The sequence below is a fragment of the Dermacentor variabilis genome, chromosome 3 (genome assembly GCF_050947875.1).
Source record: "Dermacentor variabilis isolate Ectoservices chromosome 3, ASM5094787v1, whole genome shotgun sequence".
Classification (NCBI taxonomy): Eukaryota; Metazoa; Arthropoda; class Arachnida; order Ixodida; family Ixodidae; genus Dermacentor; species Dermacentor variabilis.
This window is the reverse complement of record NC_134570.1, coordinates 8,025,880-8,053,839: the sequence shown is the minus strand read 5'-3', so window position 1 is coordinate 8,053,839 and position 27,960 is coordinate 8,025,880. Positions and strand designations below refer to the sequence as shown.

Below are 27,960 nucleotides of genomic sequence, written 5' to 3'. Positions count from 1 at the left end.
CCTGGAAACGCTCGCGGCGAACGCTATGCACGAAGGTGGGCTTTCTGGTAGAAACGCGGCCTCTTGTGGGGGCCGCAATGCGGCGGAGGCAAGCGCCATCTGGAAGTGCTTAAAGGGAACGGGCACGCCCCACCGTGGACTCCGAGATACTCACGCGCCGGCGCGCGCAAATGACGGACGCCTTGGCCGGTCTATGCATGGTAGAAACGCTGAAAAAGGGGCTTGTTTGAGTTTTCGCGTAACAGAATTATGTTTTCTCTTATATTCAAATTGCAATCCGACGCTATCATTCTTGCAAGTTGTGTGTAAGTCGTACTTTACGATTTCTCTGCGTATTTTAGCTTGAGAAATTCAATTCAGTAGCTTCCTTGCACCAGAAGGCCTGGGTATGGTTCGAAAATGTTTTTGCCGAAACGACGTCCGACGCCGGACTTTCTTCGAAACGGGGCCCCTTAACGCTCTCGCGTTCAATATAATTAAGAAAGAAAGGGGGGATGCTTATAAATAAATTATAAATTTTTCCATTGAAACTGATATCAGTGATTCCCACTTTGGTTTCCAGAAAGGAAGATCTACGGAGTTGGCTCTGTTAAGGCTCACAGAATTCATTTGAGAAAACATTGACCAAAATATCTATACATTACCTTTGTTCATGGATTTCACTAAAGCTGTTGATTCACTTGACCACAATATACTATTGCATAAGCTAGAAATGTATGGTGTTTGGGGCACTCCTCTGGCTTTAGTTAAATCATATTTAACAGATAGATCACAATGTGTGTGTCTGGGAAACTATCGCTAACCTTCATTGCCGATTAGTAGAAGTGTCCCGCAGGGAAGTGTATTAAGCCCCCTTCTTTTTAGGCCCTTTATAAATGATATTGTAAACATTTACGAGACAGTGAAATTATATTGCCACCTGGTAGTGACGTTAAAGAACACAGTAGCAATACTATGAAAGACAAAACTAACTTTTATTGGGCGAACCTGTGCCCACAAAAACAGGCTACACTTAATGCATGGCGACAACGGCGAATACAGTCGGCGATCGTCGAAAATCTCTTCAGCGGGTCAAGCGTGTCGGCTTTTATACATCAGTCGTCGAATGTTCCAGAGTAATCGCTGGGACCCGCGTGTATTCCACAAAGTTCTACACTATTCGCGTCGCGCATACGTGCAATCAGATTACACAAGGTTCGGTGACAGCGGATGGAACCATCGATAACATTCCAGAAACTTCCGATACATTCAGTCGCGTCCTGCGTTGTGCGATAACATTTGTTAGGCGGTGAAACGCGGTCGCTCGATAAACAAGTACACGTGTCAATATGCTGACGATGCCACAGTCTTATTGTCTGGCGAAAATGTAGATGAGTTGGCAGAAAAATGTAATTGATTATTAGGTAACATTAAATCATGGTCACTATCAAGTAAACTTAGTCAACCCCTGGAAAACAGATGTAATAATTTTCAGAGCTAAAAACAAGACATTAAATATTAAACAAGATAATATGTGCGCAGAACAGAAAATCGACATTGTTGATGGACACAAGATTCTTGGTGTGACATTTTCATCTCATCTAAGTTGGGATTCTCACATAAATAATTTGTGGAAGAAAATTTCTTTAACTACGGGAGTTTTATCGTGTTGCCGAGAAATTCTCCCAACACAAATAAAAGTTAGAATATATCATGCGCTGTTTCAATCACACATAAACTACTGCAGTTTAGTTTGGCTTACTGCAACTCAGCGTAATATAAATAGAATACTGCTTTTACAGAAGAAAGGTGTCCGCCCCATTGCTAACATTCGTTATTCATCTCTGTCCTCCACATACTTTCGCACTCACATAATAATTAAGCTCCCAGATATGTTTAGCGTCCTGCGTTCATTTTACATCTGCTCTTCTGCATTGAGACACTTCATTCAGCCTACTGCATTCCTGCAGCGTAACAGTCATGATATAAATACTCGTAACGGGGGAGAGTGGCTCATAGCGCGTTTCCGTACGGACTGTAAACGCCAGTCTTTGAAGCATAACCTTCCATTCATTCTAAATAAACATAATGACTTAGACAAACCTACAGTACATATATTACGCGAAATATTCCTGAACTACTGACTTATTTATTCATTCAATTATCTATAAAATGCGTCATCGTTAGTAATAGACTTTATAAAACAGGTTACTCTGGTTTCTGATGCCTTATGTATTATTGTTTTATTCTTGTGATTTCGTTTCGATATAACTGATGTCATTTTATACTGTTGCGGTTAGTTCTTGCATTAGTAGTGTTATCATTTCTTTCTGTTGGTAAAATTAGTGTTACGTATTAAGGTAGAATTGTGCTCTGTTAGTTCCGTCAATTTATGTTTGTTGTGCATTGCAACACAAATGCATTGTTTCTTTCTTTCGAGTAAGAGTGCACGTTCTTAATATATACTGATATTATATCATGTGTGTAAATAACTTCCGTGTATGACGCTTTTAAACATCTGTTATCAGTTTACCTCTCACATGTCGCCAGGCATCTATGGTCTCCTGGGCCCCGTCAAGCTGTTTTCTTGCAACCTTTTGCCCAGAAGTCCAGCCAGGATATTTTCTGGTAAATAAAGAGAGTTGAATATAATTGAATTGAATAATGCGTTTCCTAGTCAAGCAAGTCGCAATATTTTCGGAATGCTTTTCTTCCGCGCAGCGTGGTCGACGATTCAGTCAAGTACCAGAAATGAGAAGCTCTTCGACGATATGAAGGTCTGGTTGGGAGCAGCAATGCCTCCCAAGTTTTATGCACGAGCTCGCCCTATCTTTATCTCTGGGTGGAATTATTAGCGCTTATCCCCCCTCAGCAGGTATGGTTAACACGATCCGTAATGAGGTATAGGCGCGCCATCGGTGGGGCCTCAATGTTGTGTGCATGGGAGAGGGGATCGCCTCCATGACAACGCACCCCTTCCGACCGCCACTAGACTCGCCTTGCTTTCACATTCAAGCTTTCCCTTTCATCCATGGCGCTCTTTCGGAGCCCACCTCCTGAAACTTTCTGTTCCGTGAGAAAGGGGGTAATGGGGGATGGTTCGTCAGAACATTTCCGGGGGGGGGCAGTCAGGCATCTCCCCCACCCCCGACTACGCCAATGCGTACTGGAGTAGAGCCTACACCGCTTCGTGGGAGTATTGCCAACACACATGATCTGCTACAGACGTTCAACTTTATACTGGGGGCGAGGAGTTACGGAGTTGCCATCTGTCGGAAGCGCCTCCCTTTCGTAGTATGAGGGATCACGCGGCCCGCTCCTCATAGGTTTCGCTTACGGCGCTCAATAAAAACTCCACGCGGCAGCCTTCCTGGACATTTATGTAGGTGCTCTCAAAACGAAGGAAGTTTTTGACTGTTTATATAATCTTGGGCAAAATGAAAGCGCAGAATCGTTTACAGACGCTATCTCTTTATCGCATACGTACAGTGAACGCCACTGCGCGTGGTCGCCGCGATGGAGTCTCCGGAACCGGCTTCTTGCGTGAAAGGTAGGCACACGCTGAGAGTAAACTATGTGAAATATGTTCTTATAGGGGGCTGTCTGTATAACCAAGTGGAGCATAACAGAATGAAGCCTCAATGCAGCGATCGCACGGGCTCGCAGCGACCGACTGCGCGTCTGCATGCATGTCCGCGCGCAATGTTTTGCTTTCGCTGTCAGCGCGTTTTCGCACCGTGCCGTCAGCTTTAGGCCGTAGCATGTGAGCATTTAATAACACACTAGCAACCAATGTTGCGTGGACGCTATCAGAACTGTTCAAAAATAATTTCGTTATTGGGGGCGAGCCGCAACACTGGAAAAGCTGGCGCCACCGTCGGCGTGACGTGGAATAAAAGATCACGTGGACACAGTTGCCGCATCGGCTGCTTCGGAAGCGCCGAAGCGAGCTGAAAACGAAAGTTTCAAGTCCCACCTGCGCTGCGGCTCTGACTAAGTGGTGAGGCTTTCCCGCCTTGGGTGATAATAACGGACCCGAAACGGAGCCCTGTTGGGACTCCTGACATAACATCTGCATGTTCGGAGCATTTTCCTTTCAGTATTACACATTCTCTTCTTTGTGAAAGGTAACATGCAATTCATTTAAAAACAGTTGCATCAATGTTTAGGGCATTAAGCTTAAACAACAAGAGTGAATGTGAAAGTGTCAGAGGCATTCCGAAAATCCAGGAAGACACCGTCTACCTGTCCTCTTGCATCTACGCTCGATGATATGTCATAGTAACACGCGACCGCTGTCGTGAAGGACAGTCCCCTGCGAAATCGACGCTGCTCGTTAATTAGTGCCATATGTTCGTTTAGATGATTTATTGTTTCTTTATATAAGATATGTTCAAGTATTTTACACGGTATAGACGTACGCGATGTAGGCCTATAGTTACCAATGTCTTTTTTGGAGCCACCTTTATGTATCGGAACAACGTGCGCAATTTTCCAGTCATGTGGGTAAATACCTGTCGATAAAGATTTTTCAAAAATTAAATAAAGGCACATGGAAATTGGTCCCGCGCAATGTTTGAGTACACGAGGGGAAATTCCATCCGGAGCACTAGATTTACTCTCATCAGTATCCTTCAATAGTTCTTGAATTCCATTAACACTAAGCTCAACAGGAATCATCAGAAAAAAATATTCATAATAGGTGGGTGAGTATAACAGGTGTGCTTGGGTAAGAATGCCGAATGAAGAAAAGTTGTTAAGGCGCGCAGGTTTATCCCTGTGATCCGTAATTATCTTATCATTATAATTAGCTCCTGTATTACGACGGAATCTGAACCACTGTTTTAAGTAACTTCCAAAACATTTTGGGATTTGATTTGATTTTATTGCTCAGCTCAGTGAAGTAATCATCTTTAGCTTTTCCTATTTTGGCTTATATTCGCGGATAATCGTATGTAGCTTTGCGAAATGAGAAGCTGATTTGTTTTTCTTGAATGCGTTAAATGCCCTCATTATTTTGTTGATAAGCTTTAGTATATGGGTTGTTACCCGTGGTTGTTTGTGCTTTTTAAACCGTGAAGAATCAACATTGCGGATGTGTGCACTTATTAGCTCGAGTAACATGTTCTTAAAATTGTCCCATATATCATGCAAATTACGCTCCTCAGATAACCATTCGAAAACGGAAAAGAAATTACGATTTTTTTTTTACAAATTGCATTGTAGTCACCCTTTTTAGAAAAGTAGACCCTTCTACGCGCAGATAACTTTGCACGGACTTATTGTTTTCGGATACAGGCAACAACAGCAAGATGGTCACTAATTCCCGGAATGACAGTCACATTACTTCCGAAATTTCGCGAGTTACAGAACAGTAAGTCTAACACAGCGTCATTGCGAGTTGGAGCGGTAACGTACTGCATCAGACCAAACGTGTCCACACAATATTTTTCATCGCAAGGTTCATGCGCCCGCTAGAACTTGTACACGAATCATTGCACCAGGATAACCCAGACAGATTAAAATCACCCTCAAGAAGTACCGTCTGAGCTGACGCCTCGGAGATAATTTCATATAATGTTTACACTGTGCTAATATCTGATCTTGGCGAGCGATGAACCACTCCAACAGTGAACGCGAAGTTGTCAGGTAGGACCATCTTGCACCATACAGACTCCAATGCATTGTGCTTATAATCAGTTGCTGAAGACTAAAAATGAATGAACAAGCAAAAAGACACCCTCTACCTGCAGTGGGCCTATTTTTGCGATAGACGGTGTAGTTTTGTGGAAACACCTCACTATCAGCAATAGTTCGTTCCCCGCGAGTATGAACAACAAAATCAAGTAGAGCACTCTGTTGGAAAATAAACGGAATCCCTTAAAACGCAATCTGTACATGCTGCATTCGCGATTTTTCTTGTAAGCACTTGGCATCGTGGGAGGAACCGGCAACGCGCACACTAGCTTCTGCAATTCAGACAGGTAGTAATGACTAACCTGCACCTGCAACAGCGGCATTAGCGTCGTGTCGGCAAGTTTGCCTGCTCCAAATCCTACGAAGCCGTCGCGTAGAGTGTATAGGCTTGATCAAAGTCGATTCATCTCGCTGACGCGTCCGTTCGCACCACGCGTGCTGCCGACGATAGGTGATGATTCATGCACACGGGTGGACTTACTTGCGTCGCTGTGCGACTGTATCGAGTAACGACAACGTCACAACCCGTAGATCCCAAGAAATCGTGCTCGAACTTCCTGCTAGGGCTGATTCAAAACTTGCAGCAGATGAAATAGGGAAAGTGGCATAACTGAGATATTAGCGAAACCGCCTTACGGCCCACCATGTGTTTGTTGCCAGAACTGCCATGGTGGACGGAGAATATTTGTGTGACGGGCCAGATATTCGACCGGTGACCTGGTTCCAGAAGCTATACGTGCCTCTTGCGCATGGTGTGTGTTCGGGACGTCTCCCGACTCGCCCATTCATCAAGCGCCTCCCCCATTCTGTATATTTATTTCTCTCTCCCTTCTTTATTTTTCATCGGGCCTGTCTCACGAGTCATTTACGAACCATTTTTGGAAAGCATTCAGATATGAAGCAAAGCGGTGCGCGGAGGTGAGGAGCATGCTCGAAAACTGAAAATAGAACGTGCGTGTGCTGCCGAGCGCGAACCGGAGAAACGCCGAGGTGCAAGCGGGGATGCGCGCGGGGGAGAAAATTGGGGACCGCCGGTTCCGTGTTCCAGTAAGCGAGACCCGCGATGGGCGGGCTCCCTAACTGTCTGCTCCCCTCCCGCCTTGCCCATCCCTCCTCGCGGTTCCAGTCGGCCGTGATCCCGCCGTTGGGTCGGGGAAGTGCGCCGGCGTTTGAGAGGAAAACACGGGACGCGGGAGGAGAAGTCTCCCCATGATTCCAGCTGGCACGGCCGGGCGTCGTGCCATTTCGAGCTTTAGCTCACGTGACGGCCGACCACGCTTATCTCTTAGCTGATAGCATTGTATTGCACGTTTGCCGCACCTAAAGTATAAGTAAAACAAGTTCAGAAGTAAAAAAAAAAAATGCAACGCGTTAGCGTACAGTTCGCATGCGGATAAAGGGTGCTGAGTGGAGGGCACACCAAACGTGTGGTATTTTGCAACTTCTGACGGTTTCTCTTGCAGTTTTGCCTCACTTCACACTACCACGCTGTACTTGGACAGATAGTAGTAAGCTTGGAGCGGCCCACGATTTTTTCCTTATTACTGCGTTTCATCGTGAACATCGCCCGGCTGATGCCAACTTGGGGCCACCAATTTGAGTTGGCGTTGGTGAACTGGAATCGATCGCACTACAAAACATTGTTACCTTTTCCGTCTCTTTATCTGACCGGACGTCTTGCAATGGATTTATGATCCTGCGTATAGCCTGATACCGTGTGCATGCACACCGTGGCGCTTGAAAACAACAACGAATATGCTTTGCTCGAGGGAATCGGATGATGGAGAAGCTCGGAATCACTGGTCCCAACATGGCAAGCTTGGCAAGGGACGCCGGCATGGTCAGTTTTGCGTGAAAGTGCTAGGAGAACTAACATAAGGTGGGACGTTCGCTACTCGTCTGTCCTTTGTGTCATATTTAGGACATTTACGTGCTTCGAAGGGCACGAACCAACTTGCCGCTCAACAATTGCTCTTATGTGCTGTTCTACCGCCCAACTGGCAGCGGTGGTCGCTGCAGTACAGTGCTAACAAAAGGACGTTGGCCTTGCGTCACAGATATGATTGCAGTGTCTTTCGGAGTGTGCACAAAAGTGCGCCAAGGCGCCCGGCGGCGATCGTAACCGCGGGCCGACGGAGCCCTGCGAGGTCATTCATGCAGCGGTCGACGAAGCCGCAGCGACATAGGAGGCACCGCCGGCTGCTGAACCTTCCTCCATGGCAGAGCACAATGACCACGGGAAAGCGGCTCGCAGATAAGCGGCGCGTCGGCCCATTGTTTCCGCGGCATGCTGTACTATTGCAGAGCGCGGAAGGGTCCTCCTCTCCCAGTGCTGCTCGTCGGTAGTCGCTATCGAACGCGGGCGTTAATAGGAGCACATCAACGCCGAGGCTGCTTATCGCCGCCCTCCCGCGCTGCTGTCGTATATTTCGCCGGGCGGCCAACGCGGCTCGAGCTCGTGGCGCCGCTCTCGGGCCGCGGTGCGTGCGCGGCGATGTTTGCTGGGGTTCCGACCGATGTGCGTCCAATTGTCTGCGAGATGTCGGTTTTGGGCGCTGTAGTCGGAGTACAACATTTTCAAATCTAAATTGGACAACCAGTGCGCTGCGGTCGATTGGTGCCCGCAGTGAGAAAAGTTCTAAGGCGATTCCACCTCCGCTTAGAGTCGATACGAGCCAGTCTTCCTGAGCGAGTCGGGGGTGGCGGAGACACTGCGCACCGCACTCTGTCGCGTCACCCCTCGCGTGAGGGGCGTCCTGCTGACTGTCCTGTCTTCGGGATCGGCACACAGAGTGCACCACCTTCGGGACGTTTTTAACGAGAAGGGGGTTAACCGAGGGGCCAGATATTTGGCAATCCTACCATAAGAAGCCAACAAACAAGGACGCCAAGGACAACATAGGGGAAATTACTTGTACCTACTAATTGAATTGCAGAAATGATAAATTAATGGCAATAAGAGTTAGAGGAATGGCAGAGGAAGTACCCTCTTACATACGTTGGGCGATTTGCAACCAAATCCGGCCAGTTGCCTCACTCGCCGTACAGAGAATTGGTACGTACCATGTCCTTGTACTAATTATGGACTGCAAACATTACATTTCTGCCTTCCGAGTTTACTGAACAAATGGAAATTAAAAAGTGAAAGTTTACGTAATTTGTCCAAAACTTATCTACTACATAGGATGTCCTGAATGTCCTATTCATGTGTTATGTCATGTTTGTGATGGTTAATTAATCTCATGCAATTATCTATTGCTTTGTTGTTTAATGTTTTTTTATATATTTCAGTTTTGTAATGTTTCTTTTTCATTGCATTTCTGTTTGCTGGCGTACTGTCTAAGCCAACTAGTCATTGTTTTTTTTTTTTGCTTATGTATTGTTTTGTCGGTTCTAAACCAGTGCCTGTGCCTTCTGCTGCTGCCCTCAGACCGGGTTTAAGGCCCGTCAAGTTGCTACGAGCAACTTTTTCCTTAAGTACCCCATAAATTGTACGTTTATGGAAATAAAGGCGTATTTGTATTTATATTGCGATTTGCTGCGACGGGCCATATGTGTATTCCTTTTGTATTGTCGCTCTCCGCTGCCTGTAATTTTGTTTTCTGAATGATGGGGCTGGTCAAGCTCTTAAATGCAGCTTTTTTACCATGACACCTAACCACGTCCATGTGCACTCTTACGTAATTGCCATGTGGTTGAATAAACTCAAAGTGGATGAAAAAACTTGCCGCGGGTGGGGAACGGTCCCACGTTTTCGCATTACGCGTGCGAATGTCTAACCAACTGAACTACCGTGGCGACGTTTCCCCATTTACTTTCTTGGGTATTTGTTTTTACTACTTGAACTAACTCTGGGAGTGTTAGCCAGCGCCGCCACTCACAAAACTTGGCGGCGGATGTGGAACATTCAAAAGTGAGCAACACGCATTTGGTCGCGTCGTCTTAGAGTGCATCGGCATACTTTTAAGCTCTGGCTAAAGTTAGCTGAAGCACCTTGTATATATTGATGACCTCTGCATGGAAGTGTCACTGTTTCCATCCCGAATAAAGGTTTTAAATTATTAGGACAGACTTTTTTTTTTCAGGAGTCGTTAGCATCACCTACTGCAAAGAGAAGCAATATTGTGAGACATATTATTCACGTGCATTTCACACGCCGCTGATAAAAGACTCTCCCGAAGCAATCACTGAAGTCTGTAGTTTTTTTTTCAAGGACAGAAAATCACGCGATTCGAAGCGACGTGAACATACAGCAACATATTCATTCTCTTGCCATAGGCTATCCGTACAATTAAAAATAGTTGTTAGTTGGCTACCTCCTTCTCTTGAAGAATATAAAATTTGTCATGTGTATATATATTTAAGCGTATTGTCACGTGGTAGTAACATATAAAAATAACACATAACATAATAACATTATAATATAAAGAAATGTTGAAGTAAGCGTTTAGCCACAATAAAATATTAAGTGAAAAAGTAAAGGCAAAACAAGAGAAACCTCAAATGACCTTAACTCTGGTAAAGACACTTCAGGCGGTAGGGCCTCCCCGAACGTCCTTGGAGTGGGCTCGGACGCCGGAGCTCTATCGTATAGTCGGCGCCTATTCCCGACCCGACGTGAAGGATTGCTGGTAATAACACAAGCTGTCGAAACGCTGATGGATAAAAGCAACCCATGGTGAGAAAACTGAAGTTGCGCACGGTGGTGATTTGACCGCAATTATCGAAACACGCGCTCATGAGCATGTACCGATGCTTGGATGCATCGTTAAATCAGCCTGAACTTCGGGTCGGAAGATTAGACAAAATGACATAAGCTTGTCTTCACTGCTGCTGTCACTTAAAATTTATGTTGCAGGTTGACCACAGCACAAATTTCACGTCGTTTGAGGAAGTGCTAGGAGCACTTGGGGCTAGTTTCGACTAAAGCCCCTCCATACACATTTTCGCGGCGTTGACGCGTGGATGGAGGGGCTTTAGTTACGACGATACCTCGAGTCGAAGTTTTATTTTTTCACAGTCAGCCGAAAAATGTGATATCTGAGCAATACAAGTGCAGTCGTCATTTCATACAATGCATGGCGTTACCAGCGGTAGAATCCCAACGGAGCTGTTTAGAAACGTGTGGAAAAACTGTCACCCCTCGGTGGTGGCGTATATAGTGTCTTTGGGGTTGCGCTGCTAATCCTGATGGCGCGGGATGAAATCACGGCTGTAATGGCTGCATTTCGATGGGAGCGAAATGCATAAACGCCCGTAAACGTTAATTCGAAGTCCCCCATTACCGGGTGCCTCATAATCATATCGTGGCTTTGTAACGTAAAACCACATAATTAAATTTTGAGGGGAGAAAGGAGGGGGGGGGGGAGGAAAGCGCCTTCGTTATGCCCCACATTTCGACACCTTGATGCGCAGAGCAAGTGTTGCTTGCGATGGCTGACTGATGTCTTCCTGGTAGGCTGTGGGTGAGTGGCTTGTAACAGATGCGCGACGTTTTGTCTGGCATCCTATTTATTTTTTTCGTTATCATTGCTCCGTCTTCCTTTCTCCCTTCCCCATGCGCAGAGGCCAACGGCCGAGTTCCCCGCCTTTCTGCGAATTTCGGGACCAGTGTGGCAGTCTCACTGTCGATGCGTCGTTGTTCAAACACCAACTGATCTTTTCAAGACTTGAGATGCTTTATCTTTTATTCTTTCTCCGCAGCAGATTTCTTGAGCTCCGTACCAAACATAGCTGTGTTCGAAGCCGTTGACTGCGTATGTCGTTCATCATTTTTAATGCGCCTTATACTTGAAGTTGACAGCCTGTGATTTTGACTCCGCGCTCCACGAAACTGGGCCTCTCGTCCACACTGGCCCTTTCCCGATTGGCGGTGCTCCTGTGCCGACTGTCTTGCCGGCAGCGCGTGTGTTATTTTTTGCTTCACCTGTTCGAGCCCCGGATGGTGGAGCAAGAGCAGAAAAGCGAAAGAACGACTCGTGAACGCTTTCTGATGAGACTGCAGAGCGGACCGAACAGGAGGCTCCGGCCGCTCCCATTCGCAGCCGTCGATGACGTTCGATCGCTGCGATCGGGGAGGCTCTTGGAGCGTCGTTGTTCGCTTTCGTGCCGTGCCTGCGCTCTTCTTTTTGCCGCGACGTCGTTGTTCCCGCCTGATATCTGTCGCTCTCCCCGTGCGCGAGCTGCTCGGGGAAGCTCGCAATACGATCGCATCGAGGCGCGCGTCCGTGCTCGCCGGGGTGTCCGCATATGAGTTAACGCGCGCGAAATGTGCGTGATACGTGACCTCGTACTTTTTTTCTTGGCTATACTTAGCCTACGCATCGTTCTTTAGCACATACGAGAAGGCGCATTGCGCCGTTGTACGTTGGTTTCTTCCCCACAGCGGCTTGTTGCTGCGGACCGCCACGGCTTGATATGGTCCTTGTACTGTGGAGGAGGGGCGCACGCAATTTTGTTTTGCTTGCTTTCGCCGAAGCACTTTACTCACACCATTGACTTCCCTCTCACGCCTCATCTTGACATCACTGAGCGAGCTGTGTGTGCGTGTGTGTGTGTGCAGCCACCTTAACGCTCTTCAACCCTAAACGAGGTTGGAATGGAGACGTGCCTCCTCGCATTTTCCTTCACTGGCTCTGCGACTGCTGCCAACCGTCGCATTGTCGCTGACACGTCACAATAGTCTACCTACTTGGTTTTATTTATATTGTAAGGAGCTCAAACAAGACCAGAAATTTTCACGAGAATAGTTAGTTTCCTTTTTGCTTGATTTGCACCGAATTTCTGAACGCCTACGCCTGCAATATAACACATCCTTCCACCATAGGGGATCACAGATTTGAAAACTGCAGTCGCCGTCATCGGTACATGCGAAACGGGAATGCGATCTCTGCATGTGCGGGTATATCGTAGTGCCAGAAAAATCTCGCCGACGATTGCGATACTGCCTAATGTAAGCTCCATACGTGTTTTCATTTCGCAATACATTGGCTGGCGCGGACAATCTCGGCACGTTGCAAACGGAGTGAAGTGTGGCGTGACTGCCTCGCTAATGTGGAACGCGAGAGCCAGCGCGTGGGTGGCCGCTATAGAGCGTTTCATCGGGCGAGGAGGGCCTTTCGTCCTCTCTGGCTTGGACGATCCGGTGCGGCACTGCTTGAAAGTATTGCTGTCGCGTGCTGCGGAGCGATTTCTAGACGTTTTATATATTACTTTGTGAAATTTACGCCATGTTCGTTCATATAAGGTCGTCAGGGAATCCTTTCGGTGCATCAGTGACTACTGTGGGCAGAAATATGTCTTAGGGGCGCAAAAATGTGACGCGGATAATCAGCCGCGGTGTACGCGCATTATCAGTCGCGGTGTGTGTATGTGTTGTTTACTATATTGCTTATATCGATTTTAATTCAACAAAGAAAACCGGCGTCTCTGTATTATGAGCATTAAATGGTAAATCAGCTCACTGTCTGATCGATCGGCGTAGGGAGTAAAACATAAGAGCGCATGCTCGTGCACGGCCAACCTAAGACAATAATAATAATAATAATATTTGGGGTTTTACGTGCCAAAACCACTTTCTGATTATGAGGCACGCCGTAGTGGAGGACTCCGGAAATTTTGACCACCTGGGGTTCTTTAACGTGCACCTATATCTAAGCACACGGGTGTTTTCGCATTTCGCCCCCATCGAAATGCGGCCGCCGTGGCCGGGATTCGATCCCGCGACCTCGTGCTCAGCAGCCCAACACCATAGCCACTGAGCAACCACGGCGGGTAACCTAAGACAACGACGAAACATCTGAGCGGCAGGCGCTATCAAAATATTTGTGATACACTGGCATCGTTCTCACGCATGTCAAGTCTAGTATGCTTGAAATTACCATATGTCTACGCTAGCCTTGCTGCACGAGGCCCATGGCGCTGCTTAACACAGCGATCACTGCGGTTGGTGAGCCAGCACGATACATATATAAGCTGTGTGTTTCGGCATTGCCTTTTTGGCCTGTATACAGCCATAATATATGAGAGTGTTCGCATAAAAAGAATTCGATGGCTATTTTTAAGCGCAAAATTTCCGTAATACGTGTGAGTGCGTCGTAGAGAACTGAACGAACACAACCGAAAAAAAAAATCGTTTATCATCCTCTTTCTCTAAAAAGTAAGAGAAAACGGGCTAACGCCGCACAACGTTTATAAATATATAAGCGCTGATGCCGCATGCTTGGACCATGCGCTATATAGAACAAAGATATCTGTAATCCAGCACCTACTACTGCTTAGGACGCTCGCGCAGTTCGTAACGGTCGCTTTAGCGGACAAGCTTAATTCAGACTGTAAGGTATGCTGCTATTACTAGCCAAAACTATTTTATTCATGGGTGGTAACCTCATCCATCCAACCAAGTAGTCACGCAATGTAACCTGCAGCGAACAGTTTGAACGCTTGTCAAAGTATAACAGCACAGCTCCTATCGTAGCATAACGGTACCCACGCTGTTACGATCGTCGCGTATGTTTCATGGCTCCTAAACCACAGCTTAGAAATAGAGGATAATACTTTAATAAGGTCGCATTAGTGATTGGAACATTCAGAAATACACAATTGATATTCGAGGCTGATTGTAGGCTCAAATATGCGCGCACACATCGCGCTGCGTGTTCCGTTCACCTCAACGCCAGCAGAAATTTCGGCCATGACGCCTTAAACCACTTCCACACGTCTCACAGAACCGTTTACTACGTAGAAGACGGACGTCATACTAAACAGACCGCATGACCGCGAAAACAAACGCCGGAACCTGCCGCCGAGCGTATACCTGCCATGCAAAAGACCGCTTTCACCCAAGCCAGTACGGCGCTGCTCATAGGCGGCGCCACTGCGTTCACAATATGGCGGCGCCTACGAAAAAACAGCAGCCGCCGCCGACAGACCTCCCAGACGATACGCGCTACTCTGGCGCCATCTCGTAGCCAGGGTAGCGCGCATCACCCTCCTCTCCACTTTCCCCCTCGTCGTTCCGCTGCACCCTCCTCCGCTTTCCTCCTCGCATCTATCAAATCCCCATGTCGCTCCGCGTTCGCTTTTTCATCTTCCGCTGTACTCATTCGCTCGGGTATACGCCGACGCGGACGCTCGCCGCAGCAACGGGGGAGAGTTGCGCTTGAAAATGCAGTGCAGAAACGTACATGCATGACGCCTGCGTCAAGGCGGCTCTCCGCAGCGATGATGCCACTATACCTCTTGTTACTGCGGCTGATTTGGGACACTCGTAGGGCACGCGCACAATTGAGCGTGTACTGCTCGGAACCTGTCGCTGTCGCAGTAAAACAAGAACGATAAAGCTGAGATTGTAGTGTGCAGCTGCGTGCCGGGCGTGCTTGTCGTACCGTCTAAAGAGTTTCGATGCCTGCCATGCCCGTGAAAGCCGCGGAAGGACGTGAGACTCTCGCACCTGCCCCTACGCATGGCATAAAGCAGAAAACTAAAGGTACCAGGATCCCGCAGTGTGTGCGGAATAGGCCGAAGTACAAAGCTTGCGCTGTCAACACCTAGCGGCGAGGCAACGGAAGACTTGGGCTTCTTTAAAGCCGACTGCAATGAAATTTCACTCTAGCTACATTCGGTACAAATGAGCAGTATATACTACCACTAAGGCATTCTTGGCAATGCCGCAGGGCTGGTAATCGCGTAGTGTTTTTGTTAGCATCCTTCAAACAGCCTCTGAGTATACGTCAGGTGTAACTGGTGGTCCCAGCACGCCGCATACAGGGTTTTTTTTTTTTAAGTGCGTCGCGGACAGTCGCGGGCGCCAACTTACGTCGAGGTCATGTCGAGGAACCGCGCGCTCTGAAATGCCTCACTTCCGGCGAACGGTAATGGTAGCGTTTCCTTTTTTTTTTTCAATTGCGGTATCAAAAGCTGCTGTTTTTGCGGTCATTTCTTAGCTTTTCTATTCGTGTTTAGAGCGTCAAACTTTGTACGGAGTCTTCGTTGTATGTATACACTGTCTTAAACTAGGCCTTTTATGCTATCCAAACGGTCCCTGAAATCGTTTTTGCCGTACGCCTAGGCGTTGAGGGCGTAAATCACAAGGAGTGCTTTCTCACAAAAATTTTGTGTCAGCGCGATGTAATAAAACACGGTCGAGTGGTTAAACATTTAACCTTTTCTCCAGCCACGACGTTCTCCGCCAACGTTTAAGCCGTGCGGCCATCGCTATTATATATTTGTTTATGCAATGCCCACAGTATCTTTGCATGCATTACATGCAGGGGGGGAGGAGGAAGGGGATACATAACTGCAAGTGTATTCGTGCATAATGACTTAGAAATAACCAATACATTACAACAGTTAGCACGCACAGAGGAAGAAACATAAGTAATATCGCATCAATCCAACAAGGCATAAAGCGCATCATTCTATATTACATCATTACTGGAGACGGTAGCCTATTCCACTCCCGTTTAGTTCTAGGGAAAAAAGACATCCCGAATAGTTCTGTATGGCAAAATATTTCTAGTACTTAATGGGCGTGGTCGCCTCGAGCTGATTCATAATAAGGTTCAAGTGTGTATTGTACTCTTGCTTGTTCTACCAATTGTTGAGGGTAAGATACTTTGAAAAAGTTTTGAACGATGTTTTTTCCTGCGATTTCCAACAGGCTCCCATAATAAATAATTATTCGCTTGCTTAGCTTTAAAGTGAAAACTAGTTTCCAGTGACAAATCTTGCAGCTAAATTTTGTACTCTTTCAAGGCGTTCCTTGTCGCCAACCATCGGTGAGTCCCATACCTCGTGGGAATATTCTAAGCAGACCTTACGAAAGTCCTGAAGAGTAGCTCTTTATCAACTTGAGAAGGGGGGTACCAGCGAAACACAAAGGACGCGCACACAAGGAAAAGGCGCTAATGCAGCTCTTTATTAGCCATACTGAAATCTTTAGCATTTCGCCGTAGAAACCCTAATGACTTGCCTGCACTCGCTGTTACATGATCGACATGACGATGCCATTTTAAATTATTGGTAAAATAAACTCCTAGGTATTTATATACGGACACCTGTGGCAATGCAATGTTTTCCAAGGAAAACTGAAACAAAAAAGGTTTTTAAGTGCAAAGCATTTCTTGGCGAACATTTGTCTCCTTAAAAGTATCCATCCATCCATCCATCCATCCATCCATCCATCCATCCGTCCGTCCGTCCGTCCGTCCGTCCGTCCGTCCGTCCGTCCGTCCGTCCGTCCGTCCGTCCGTCCGTCCGTCCGCCTTCGTCTCATGGTCGTTTCGTTAACTTGGTAGGTACGAAAATTGGCATAGTGTGTCAAGAGTGTATGAAGAACAGAATTGATAGGTCACGAGATGCGTAAAATGACATGCGTGACCTGTAGTCATGAAACAGCCGCCTACGCCCTGGTATGTACCAAAACTGGCACAGTATGACAAGTGTGTATGACGAACATAAATAATAGGTCATGACATGAATGTCACGACATGCGTGTCATGTAGGTCATGGAAGAGCCGCCTACATCTTCGTGCTGTCATGGTCTGTTTTGTTTACTTGGTAGGCTCTCCGCACACTGCTTCGCATAACATCGATTGCCACAGGGCGTGGGGTCTGTCGGGTTTTCTTTTTCTTGCTAGATGACATCAAAACTGTCTTAGCTAGGTAGAGACTTATGTTCCGTTTACAACACTACTCACTAATGCGACTGAGATCCCACTGTAATATGCGGCAATCATCACAACTTATAGGCGTGTAGAAAACGCAATCACTAGCGTAGAATCTCAAATGTGACAAGGCTCCTTCACTGATATCGTTGATAAATAAAAAGAAAAACTATACCCAGAACTGAGCCCCGAGGGACGCCAGAAGTGACGTCTCTTCTTGGCGACTCAGAACCGTTTAAAACTAGGTACTGCTTGCGCAGTCTTAAGTATTCAGCGATCCATGCAATAACTCGAGTAATAATATTGTAGGTATGAAGTTTTTTCGATAACAAAAAATGGCCTGCAGTGTCGAACGTCTTCCTGATTTCTAAAAGTATACAGTCTATGCAAAGTCGTTCGTCCACAGCACTGGCAATAATATCATGAGTGAATTGAAATAGTTGTGTTACCCAAGACGACTTCTTTCTGAAGCCATGTTGAGAGGAGGAGGAGGAAATAACTTTATTGTGTCCTGAGGAGCCCCTCCCCGCCCACTCTTGGTTTAGTGGCCGGCAGGGGTCGCGTGATTAAATAGGTAATGCTGATTAATATGTGCTACAATACTTGAGTATGAAACGTGCTCTAGCATTTTGCGTGCAATGCACGGGAAACAGATTGGACGATAATTAACTACGTCACTTCGCGGCCCAGATTTATGAACTGAAACCACTGCACCAGCCTTCCACTCTTTGAGCAGGGAACCTTCTGCCAGTGAAAAAAGGAGCTATAGGTCGGGCACACATTTTAACACGATAGCATTAAGGAGCTCTTGTCGCAGAGAAGCCGGTGTCGGCGGCGTTGGCCGTGAGCGATAAATCCCGGAAGGCAATTCATAAATAAAAACAACCTGCAAGATGGGCTGGGTGGGAATCGAACCAGGGTCTCCGGAGTGTGAGACGGAGACGCAACCACTGAGCCACGAGTTTTTTTTTTCTTTATTGCCTGACTTTGACAAAGAAAGAACAGCAATAGCAATACACAAAACAAAACATAAAAGATACAATGAACACGTCGTATTGACATAAACAGCCTGGTAGGGGGCTGGCTTCGCCACATTAAAATTCATTTAGGGCCATCAATGGCTCCATCCTTGACAGCCACTCGGGGGTATCGCCACCGGCCTTCAAAATCTCAACAAACCGATGGACAGTTTCACGGAAATAAATTCGCGTAGGTCGTGCGTCGGGATCGCAGTAGTATCCTGCCATTCGAGAGCGCCAAATACTGTGGAGGCCAATTAACATTATTAAATCAAACGGAAAACCATCCTCGTTAGTAATGGGTAGATTCCATGAGGGTCGAGAGGAAATTGTTTCTTTAACGTTCTTTGTAGTACGTCCCAAAAAAATACCCCTCCCCAACAATGAAGAAAGACGTGACCTATTGTTTCTGGTTGTTTGCAGACAAGGCAGTGAGATCCCCATGGAAGAAATAAGCCCTTTTCCTGTAAAAACATTTTTACTGGCAACGTTCCAGTGTGTACCTTAAAAAAAAGGTTTTAACCCCTGGCGCAACTTGCATTTTTTTTACTCTCTTTAACACGTCCCTACCAGGGCCTCCACTGTACAAGGCTCTGTACATTGGTTCCGGCAGAACAACGTCACACAAATCCTTGTACAATGTTTTCTTTTTGACAGTAGATAAATATTCGTTTGAAAACCTCGTTGCAAGGAATCGTACACTTGCGACAACTTCTCTAAAATATCCAAAAATGCCTCCCGTGAGTGTTTCGGTTGAAACAACAAAGTCTGGCAAAGCGCGCCCAAGCCTTACTTGGCATGCGGTGCGCAAAAAAGGATCGCTGACGTCGCGAAGGAAAAGGAACCTGTTAACAATCTGCCGCAAAAAAAGGTGTCCCAGGCCCAATCCACCATTCTTGACTCCTCTGAACAAATTTGTTCGGCTGCACCTTTCCCATTGCGCATCCCACACGAAAATGAGGAAAATTCGATGCAGCTTCTGTACATTGAGCCTTGCACAATGTAACACCTGCATTACATACCACAGCCTACTAATAAAGAACAGATTGCACACGGTAGCTCTAGCAAAAATCGATAAGTTCGTTGCTTTCCACCTTTCCGCCTTTCCACGTGTGTCATGCGTCTGCGCGGTCCAATATGTCGTGCTATCACGGTAGCATCCTAGAGGTACTCCCAAGTACTTCGTTGGGGTCGTAACCCAGGACACGTTTGCAAAACGGTCTCTGCTGCCTGTGACTTGGCAGAAGTTCTCTACACATTTAATAGCCTCAGTTACACCATCCCTACTTGATGAAAAAACCGCCACATCATCCGCATATGCCAACAGCTTGACTTCCGCTGCTTGCAACCGAAAGCCAGGAATTGTCTGTTTTTTCACGATGTTTAAGCACATCGCCTCTATGTAGATGCAAAACAAAAGAGGGCTGAGTGGACAACCCTGGCGTACCGACCGCTGCACGCTAATGGGTGCCCCCAGACTCTGGTTAATGATCAATCTCGTCGTGCAGTTCCGATAGGCCAGGGCGACACCCTCGCGAATAACAGAATCAACGTTGACATGGTCCAATATGCAAAGCAAAATTTCATGTGCCACACAGTCGAAAGCTTTTTCAAGGTCTAGTTGCAAGATGGCCACGCGGCTATTTGTAATATCGCAGCACTCCAGCACGCATCTTGCTGTGTGAATATTAGTCGTAATAGATCGTCCCTTAATCCCGCACGTTTGATGCCGTCCAACGATTTCCTGGATTACTGACTGTAATCTTCGCGCTAAAACTTTCATATAAATTTTGTAATCCACATTTGTGAGTGCGATTGGCCGGTACGCTGTTACTTGTCGTAACTTCTCTGCTTCGTCAGTTTTGGAGATTAAGACAGTGTGTGATCTTGCATAATACGGTGGCAATTCGTTAATTTCGTAAGCTTCATTAAACACTAACGTCAATATTGGCGCGATTCCACGCTTAAAAGCTTTGTAAAACGCCGCACTTAACCCGTCCGGTCCTGGTGATTTACCAGGATTTAAATTGTCTATCGCCGTTTCAACCTCTGATTCGGTTATTGGCAGCTCTAACCTATCCTTCTGCTCATCGTTGAGTCGCGGCAGTGCCCCAAGGAACGTATCCTTAAACGTATTCGTGTCGGCAACATGTAAAGCAAACAACGCCTGATAGTACTGAAAAAATGCACGCTTAATATGTTCGTTATCATCCGATAAGACGCCTCCCCATTCTATATTGTCTATGTGATTTCGACGAGCGTGGTCTTTTTCAATTCCGAGCGCTCGTTTAGACGGCGTCTCCCCAGCAGCTACATGTTCCGCTCTCGCCCGGACCAGCGCACCACGATAACGCTCCTCTTCTATCACTTCAACTTTTTGTTTCGTTTTCCTAATGTCATCGATCCATTTACCAGGCGCTTCGCATTCTTTCTCGAGCAGTTTTGCAAGCATATACCTTAGATTACGTTCATTTAGTTTCTCCTCGTACGCCATAGAACAAGACCGCTCTATTGCTTTTATTTTAAGTTGTTCCTTACAAAGCTCCCACTGTTGCCATGTTTTCAGTTCTTTATTCGGCTCTATTTTGCCGATTTCTTCAATTTCCGCACGGTTGAAAGCATCGTCTTTAATCAGCTTGTTATTTATCTTCCACATTTCCCAGCTAAAAGCACTGCCACGTTTTTTTTCCCTAATCCCGCACTCTACTAAACAGTGGTCTGAGAAAGACACCGGCACTACTTGATAACTGTTGCATTTTGGAATCACGTCCAGCGTTACATAAATGCGGTCTAGACGGGCATGACTTGCACGCTGGAAATGTGTGTACTTCACACCACCCGCGCCTTGCATACACTCCGCCACATCCTCAAGGTTCCGTTTGTCTATGATTTGCGACAGTACCTCAGTACTTGCGTCCCTGAACCCCCGATCACTAGTCTTATCGCAAGCACTCAGGACACAGTTGAAGTCGCCCATGATAATCAGCTGTTTATCGAAACTGAGACGCTGCTCAACGCTTCTAAAGAAATCGACCCTTTCATCCACAACATTTGGTGCGTACAAACATAAAACACGCCATTCTGTATCGCTGAGTGTGAAATCGACAGCAACACACCGACCTGACAAGCACGAGAAATCAGCATGCACGACCAGAGCCGGCAACTTCTTAATAGAAAGGACACAACCAGCAGATGTGCCAATGGCATGGCTTGCAATAGCATAGAATCTAGACCTGAAACGTCGCACCATGCTGCCGGTCTCTTCCTCACCGTGAACTTTTGTTTCCTGCACGGCCAATATATCAATGTCATGCTCCGTTAAAAGCCGATACACCTGACTTGGCTTTTTCTTTCCTGCCAAGCCCCTGACATTAAGTGTAGTTACCTTCAACGGAGATGCAGGAGCCATTTTCGCAAGGAAGTGAAAAGGCCGAGAGCATGGTGCTTACTCTCCGCGTCTAGCGCGTGGCTAGACGCCATCGTTGATGCCGGAGCCAGCCTGTGCAGACTCCGAACCTTGCACCGTAGGTGCTGTTTCTCCGGTTCGCCTCTCAGACGAAACGTTAGGTTGCTGCCGGAGACTGGCCCGCCTGGCTTGAGTTGTTTTCGCAGGCGGCTCCTCGACGCTGGTGGCTGCCACCTTATCCCCTTCGTTGCCGGTGTGGCCATAAGGGCGCGTGGCTGGCGCGGAGACGCTGACTGCGCGGCCGCCGCTCGGGTCCGCGTTCGGCGAGCTGTTAGCTGGTTCGACGACCCTGGGTGCCGGAACGCTCTTCCCATTCTCCGAGGCCTTCGCCCGAGACGCAGGCAATTTCTTCTCCTCGGAGTGCGTCTCTCCGTTGCTTGACTTGGTTGTGTCACCGCTGGCAGGCAATTCCTTCTCATCGAGGTGCGTCTCTCCGTTGCTTGACGTGCTTGTGTCACCACTGGCAAGCCCCGACGGGTTGGTCGTTCCAGCTGGCTTGACCACTTCTTCGGCTCCTTTCGCTGCCTCTTCCGCCTCTTCGACGTCCATCAGCAGCTCCGTCGACTTGTCTTGCGATGCCGGCTCCGTAGCCACCGCATATGTGCGGACGCAATCACTGTCGACGTGACCATAGCGTCTGCATTTTGAGCACCGTGGCACCTTGCACTCACGTCGAACGTGGCCCGTACCACGGCAGCGTAGGCACTGCATAGGCCGCCCAGGCGCCATCACAAGGGCCAACTCTCCTGCAACGCGTAGCTGGTGAGGTAGGTCATCGACCTTCAAACCGGGTTTCAGCTTCAGGAGCACGGTCCTCGTTGTGGACCCTTTCTCCTTGACACCTGAGACACGCCAACGCTCCCGGGTCACTTCGGATACGTTGCCGTAAGCAGCGAGAGCTGTCCGAATGTCGTCGTCCGCCACGCCGTGCAACATCCAGTGTAGCCGTAGTTTCACCTGTTGGTCATCTGGATCGAAGATAATGCAGCGGCGTCCTTTTACTTCCAGTTCCTTGAGAGCGGCCAGCTTCTTAGTTGCTTCGTTGCTGTTGAGAGTCACCGCCCAAACATGGTTGATTTGGTACGCCCCCAACGCCACCACGTCGGGAAGCGCAGCAGCGTTGGCTAGGGCGTCGCGGAAATCCTCAACCCTGTAGGGCCTAACTCGTACGTCGCCGTGCAAAAAAAAAAAAAAAAAAGCGGTGTTAACCACAACACGTCCGGTGGGCAATGTAGGCAAAATGATCTCGTAGTCCTGACCGTCATTGTCTTCAATCCTGTTTCCGCGGCTTGTAGAAGCCGCTATCGCCGCTCCGCTGGAGCACATGATTCCGCGTCCGCACCGAACGGTAGTCGGAAGAAGAATGACTGAGCCACGAGTTCGATGATTCAAAGCGGGATAAAAGCGCCTCTAGTGAATGCGGTGTTGCCTTAGAAACGTGCCGTAGAAACTTGTACTGCGGTGTATATCAGTAATTATGAGCATGTAAATTACAGAAGTCGCAGTTACGAAAGTAGCGAAGTATGTTTCCGCTACATTTCTTCTGCGCTCTGCGCATACGCATAGCCATCTTGCGGCAAACACAGAAGACCCTATCCTCGCAATATGCGGCGCTGCCCCGACACGTGGCGCGCCACTCGCCCGCTTCTCCCCTTCGGCCCGTGCGGAGACCGGTGCGAGGATGCCCCAATACCCTTGCGTTTGATAAGTTTTCTCGCTCTCTCCCCTTCCAACTTCCAGCGTTCATCACTCGAACTCTCTTGTTTAGGCGACGCGGCTCCTCTTTCCACTCACAGCGTGATTCCTAGGTGCAGCGTCCGATGCGGGACGCCTATGACGTTGTCGCTGCGCCGTAGCGCCCCTGATGGGAAAGCGTCCCCTGGGATGTTTGCCGAGCTGCTTCCGAGGAGTCATGCGTCTGTGTGGTGCTCCCAAGCGAGATAGAGGACGATCCCATCGAGGCGTCAGCCCGATGATCGCGTCCGCCTTCATGGCGCGTCGCGGCCCGGCTGTCCGTGCCGATTACTACGTTTGCCGCGCGTAGATCGTTTCTCCCTCCGAGATACCGAGTTCTTTGGTTCGCTCCGCTTGCTCAGGCGCACGTTTCGTCATTGTGTGACTCAAGAGCATGCCGAGCGAATGAGTGGGCGGTGCGAACGGGGTGCGATAACGCTATCGCGTTGCACTCTTGAAGGCGAAGCTTAAGCGTCCTCCAAGTTTTTTCAATTGCTGATCTCAACTGACATAATATATCAACAGAGGGATCGAGAGGTCTACAAAAGCTAGATACGGTCAAGGCACATGTGCTGGAAAGCGTCAGTTCTCAGAAAATAGCCTCAAAGTGTCGAACATGAATGAGCAGGTGGACAAATGAAATGCTTTTTTCTGCTAATATAAATACTCCGCCAACTCGGGAATTTCGATCATTTCTGTAACACGTGTAAACGTGTGGAAGTGCCTCACTTAGCCAGGGCTGTCTTTCTAAAGTTGTAGAGGGCTTAATAAAGTTTGTCGACTTTATTCTTGATACTGCGACAATTTATCACGACTAAAGAAACATTGCCGTTGTTAGATTGACGTGGTCATTTCTGGGAAACAGCTTGGTTTAGCTCAGCATTATAAACATATTTCGTACCATTGAACGACAAAGTATTGTACCGAAGGCGAACTTTACCGCCATCTTTCCTAAAGAGAGAGAGAGAAACAACTTCATGTAGTCGCCTGCAGAATGACACCATGACTAAATGGCGCCGTGACGCGGGTCCTGACGTCTTCTCAGCGGGTGGTCTCTACTCAACTCCAGCGCGTGTTACTCCCGCGGTCGGTCGCCCTGAGGAGCAACGTTCCGTCGGTTTCGCTCGGCCTTTGTCTTTCAAGAGCCGCCGAGACCTGCTGGACGGCCCAGGTTTGGCTTTCGTGGTCGTAGCATTCCGCCGCAGCCTCGAGTCGCGGCGGAATCGTTGTACTTGTCGAAGCTTCATCGGGGAACTTGGTGCAATCCCATAGGACGTGCGTCAGGGTGGCCCTCTCCCGCTGGCACACGCGGCACACATCACTCACATATGATTTCGGGTATAGATGAGTCATTAGCACTGGGGTGGGTAAAGAACCAGTTTGCAATTGTCTGAACAGCACCGCCTCCGCTCGGCTCAGCCCCGGGTGCGGGGGTGGGAAAGTCCTTCGAGCCAGGCGGTGGAACTGTGTAAGTTCGTTGAACTTCGTCATGCGGTCCTTGGCACTGCACCACGTTGGACGGTCGGTTGCAGCGGCGCGGTTGGTTAGCGCTCGTGCCACTGCGTGTGCCGTCTCGTTGTGGTTATCGTGCTTCTCGTACGCATCGTTGCCCGCGTGCGCCGGGAACCACTTGATTCTAACATACCGATTCTCTCGTTGCAGGTCAGCCGAGCACAGAACGCGCACAGCCTCACCACACACTTTGCCCTTTGCATAATTCTGCGCTGCACTTCGCGAATCGCACAACACCGTCTGGCACCCGGGGTCGGCAATGGCCATGGCAATAGCCACCTCCTCCGCCTGACACGCCTTGCGGACCCGTAAGCTCGCCGCTGCCCTCGTCGCGCCGGACGACGCCTCGATGACGGTAGCTACGAACGCCGCGCAGTCTCCCTGGTATTCTGCCGCATCCAGGAACCTTGCGTGCTCGTCCTTGGCGTGAAAGTCGATGAGGGCCTTGGCCCTCGCCGATCTTCTGTCCTTGTTATACTCCGGGTTCATGTTTCTCGGGATGAGGTCCACCCGAATCCGGCGCCGGGTTCCGTCCGGGACAGAAACGTCGCTACTCGCCGTTTTCGCTCCGGGCGTGAAGCCCAAGTATTGAAGTATGCGCCTGCCGGCTTCGGTCATAGAGAGCCGCTCCAGCTGGGCGGTCCGTTGTACTTCCGCAATTTCCTCGAGGGTATTGTGTACCCCCAGGCTCAGGAGCTTGTTGGTGTTCGTACACCGTCCGAGCGCCGCCTTGTAAGCTCGGCGTATCAGGGCGAGCTTTCACATTGCATCCTTTCACATTGCATCCAGTTGTGTGGAAGGCTGCAACGTAGGGGACATGGCTGATTACGAAGGAGTGCACAAGCCGAATCAAGCTTTCCTCCTTCATCCCGGCCTTGCGGATGGCGACCCGTCTGATGAGACGTATTGCTTTGGTAATCTTGGCTGTAAGGCGGGAAATAGTCTCGCCGTTGCCTCGTAGCTTGTCTATAATCATGCCGAGCACCCGGATTTTGTCGACCTCCGGGATCACGTGGCCGTTCCTCGTCACGATCTTGATGGCCTCGTAATCCCTCGCTTCTCTCTTGTTACGTCTGACGTACTTCGGTGGTAACACCAGCAGTTCTGACTTGCTCGGTGAGCAGATCAAACCGGAACCGTTCAGCTGGTCTTCGGTCGCGTCGACGGCTTCTTGCAGCGTGCTCTCAATATGACCATCGCTGCCTCCCGGAGCCCACAGCGTGATGTCATCGGCGTAGATGGTGTGCCGGACGCCCTCGACGCGAGAGAGTCGCTCGGCCACCCCGATCATAACGAGGTTGAATAACAACGGCGAGATGACCGAGCCCTGGGGGGTCCCGACAATGCCGAGCCTCTTCTCTTGGAGCCGTAGATCGCCGGCGCAGAGCTCGGTAGTCCGCCCCGTCAGGAAGTCCTTGATGTAATTGTACGTTCTTGCGCCAATGTTGAGTCTGGACACCTGGGCTAGGATCGCAGAGTGCTTCACCTTGTCGAAGGCGCTCTGCAGGTCCAGCCCCAGAATGGCCTTGTTGTCTTTCGTTAGGGTGTCATTTATTTATTTATTTATTTTACCTCAAAGGCCCCAGAGATGGGGTATTACATGAGGGATGGGCTTTAACAAAACAGTGATTCGAGAGCAGCCTTGAAGTGATGAGTGTCGGAGTGGTGCGTGATGTCGGCAGACAGACCGTTCCAGTCCCTGGCGGTTTTCACAAAAATGATCGTAGATGAGAGGTGGTCTGCGCCGGGGGAGAATACACGGCTTTGCTGTGGTTAATGCGGCTGGACTGACGATGAGCTGGTAATATAGCTGAAATGTGGAGTGGTGAATGATAGAATTTGTGAAAAAGACACAGTCTAGAAATAAGACGTCGCGATTCTAGATTAGTAAGACCGGCACGGGATTTTAGTTCAGACACGCTTGCATGGTAAGAATATTCAGAGTAGATAAACCGGGCTGCACGGTTTTGAATTGATTCCAGTGTATTAGATAGGTTATGTTGAGGAGGATCCCAGACAGAGCATGCATATTCTAACTTAGGGCGGACATATGTAACATAAGCTAAAATTTTTACTGATGGGGGAGTTAGTCTTAGATTCCGGCGGAGAAAACCGAGGGTTCGATTCGCGGCATTGGCTAAGTTAATGACATGATGTGAACAATTTAGGGTAGTTGAAAAGGTTATGCCGAGGTACTTATACGAGTCTACGGATGAGATTTCGGCGCCGTATATGGTGTATTTCCCTGATTGGTGATGCTGTCTGCGATGGAAAGAAACTAGCGAGGTTTTTTTAGTATTCAAAGACATCAACCATTTGTTGCACCATAATTCAATGCGTTTTAGGTCATCTTGAAGCAAATGCATGTCTGAAGTGTTAGTTATGCGTTGATAAACTACACAATCGTCTGCGAATAATCGAATGTTAGAAGAGATCTCAGTAGGAAGATCATTAATGTAAATTAGAAAGAGTAGTGGTCCGAGAACTGTGCCTTGTGGTACGCCCGAAAGGACAGAAGATCTTTTAGATGACTGTGTGTTAGCAAATACAAACTGTCGTCGGTTAGTGAGGAAGCTACGTATCCAGTCTAGTACAAATGGATTAATCTTGAGACGGGAAAGTTTTAGGAGTAGCCGTTGGTGTGGAACTTTGTCAAATGCCTTTTAAAAATCTAAGAAAATAGCATCTACAGGTACGTTCAAGTCGAGGTTAGAGCTTAGATCGTGAAAAAATAAAGCTAGTTGGGTGTCACATGAAAGACCTTTACGGAAGCCATGTTGAGCTGGGTGAAAGAGGTTATTGGATACTAAAAAGTTTACGATCTGAGAGTAAATAACATGCTCCATTAGTTTGCAACAAACACTGGTGAGTGAAATGGGGCGATAAC

The 27,960-nt window shown here is 48.2% G+C and overlaps 1 protein-coding gene across 7 annotated transcripts in view; it reads left to right on the top strand.

Moving 5' to 3' along the window:
- LOC142575118 (uncharacterized) overlaps positions 1-27,960 on the top strand; it is a 171,263-nt gene that overhangs the window by 47,744 nt on the left and 95,559 nt on the right. The gene's annotated exons all lie outside the window — the stretch shown is intronic.